Genomic DNA, 2,148 nt, shown 5'->3' with positions numbered 1-2,148 from the left:
GGGTAGGAGAGTAGTGAGACTTCAAAATGCACTGAAATTCCAGGCAATTTATTTAACAGCTGTAGGAGAAACATGAGAAGAAAACAAGAAGGGCCAGAAAGCTGGAGACTGATGTATGATTTGCACCTCGCTGCCCCTTGAAGCCTGAGAGCTGAGTGGCAGGCAGCCACAGGTGTACCTTGTCAGGCTGATTTTCCAGTAAATAAGACCTCTCCTAATTTGAGGACCAAAGTTCATTTAGCTAGTTCTCCTCAGAGGAACAGCTAAAACAGGTTTTTGTTATCCTGTGCTATCTCTCCTAGGGAGCAATAGAAGGTATCTTTCTATATGCTAGTGTAAATATGAGGTCTTGGTCTGGGGTGGTTTTTGTTGTTTTGTTTGTTGGGGTTTTTTTAATTGGAATTTACAAGCAATGTATAAAAAACACATTGTGGGTCAAATGACTAATATTCTTTAATAGAAAGTTACTTATACCTGCTTAAAGGCTCTTAGAAAACATGCTTAAATCTAACTACAATGTTTTTAAGTTTTTCTTTTAAAAGACTTTCTGTATCTGTAATATAGGGGACTGTTTCAACTTCCTGGCATTTATTTTTAAGAAGTAAATATTTTAAAACAGCTGTAGTACTAAATAACGGTCTCTTTTCTAAAGTCATTGTGAGATTCTTACTTTTTTTTAATTTTTTTTTTCACGTGGCTAAGGACATGTTAATAATTACAGAAATAACAGTAGAAAAATAAATTGAGTTCTTGACTCTGTATATATAAAACCTCGCTGCTGGGATGCAGGAAGCTTGCAATACACGAATTTGAGCAAAACACTGAGTATTTATGTCTATTTTAATCTGGATTAATAAATACTTACATGTGACTTTTCTCTTTATGTGATAAGCTTATACAAGTACAACTCTTGTGTTAAATGCTAGTGAAGCACATTGCTGGCCTTGAGAAAATATTTTTTCTATCTGAAAGAAAAGCCGGGAGCTAATTTGTGGCAGCTTCCCATTTTGTGACTTGATGCACAGTTTGAGTAAAAAGGCAGAGTTCAGTGAAGTCTATATCCTTTTGGGTGCAAGCTGGTATTTGCAATACACAGGGGGCAATCCCTTCAGGGTCAAGGTAGTCTGGTGTTCTGCAGGCAACCAGGTCGGTGCCACTCACATGCTACCTTGTGAGCTCTAGTTATAAAGCTGCTGTTTAATTTCCCTCTTCCTCTACCCCCAACAGAAGTCTGGTTTGTGATGGTGCTAGTCTGATAGGCTGGCTATGAGTAAAACCCAATCTTGGAAGATCTGAGGATAGTGTTTTCAGTCATGTAGGTTATATAGTTAACATGCACTGGGATCCTATTTGCTTCTTACTTTAACGCAAGTGGTGTGGTTTTTGTGTGTGTGTTTTGGATTTTGTTTTTTAATACTACTCTCAAGTTTATATACAATACAGTGTATTTTCAGAGCTGAGGAGTTGAAAGTGATAGTGATGGAAGTAGGTATGTAGCTGCAATATTGGGTGCAAAATATCACTTAGCTCTGATTCTTGGGAGCTTTATCTGTTATTAATTTTTTTAGTAATATATCCCTTATAATGATCTAGGTGTCATAGCTAAATTTCAATAGTCTCCCTCTTGTTTCTTTCTGATGATTAAGATCCAGTCAAGCTGCTGATGCCTGTCACAGCGCTCTGTTCAAGTCCAGTCACATTCAGTGGGTTATACTGGCTGGTGGATGGCCTTTTTTAGTATTGATGTTTCAGCAGATGCTCCTTTTTGGGGTGAGAAAATGTGAGTGAAGACTTCAGTGGGACAGTGTCAGATGAAAGCCCCCAACTATCACTTCAGAGAAGGTGGTTGCAAGTTGCATGACAGAGATGGATATCTCACTTGAAATATGGCTTTATCCCTGCAAAATGCTGTGCCTTGGTCACACACATATACATATCTTATTGCAAATATCTTTTAAAATATTGCCTGGGAGAATAGATTATAAAAGTACAAACAGAAGTGAAGTGCCTTTGTAGGGTATGTTTCCTTGGGTAATTCCCTGTGTGGTAGTGCGATAACTGTAGTTGTGGCTAATCAGTAGAAGAAACAACTGGGGTTTGTTTTTTTGTTCTTGTAGGTTTGATTTTCCTGCCTTCCCCCCCCCCCCC

General features: G+C 38.3%; 1 protein-coding gene across 1 annotated transcript in view; it reads left to right on the top strand.

The window, feature by feature from the left end:
* Positions 1–2,148, top strand: part of LRMP (lymphoid restricted membrane protein) — a 42,358-nt gene that overhangs the window by 3,595 nt on the left and 36,615 nt on the right. The gene's annotated exons all lie outside the window — the stretch shown is intronic.

Source organism: Athene cunicularia (genome assembly GCF_003259725.1).
Source record: "Athene cunicularia isolate RWA chromosome 1 unlocalized genomic scaffold, athCun1 chr1_part2, whole genome shotgun sequence".
In the NCBI taxonomy this organism is placed as follows: Eukaryota; Metazoa; Chordata; class Aves; order Strigiformes; family Strigidae; genus Athene; species Athene cunicularia.
This window is presented reverse-complemented; position numbering and strand designations above follow the sequence as displayed.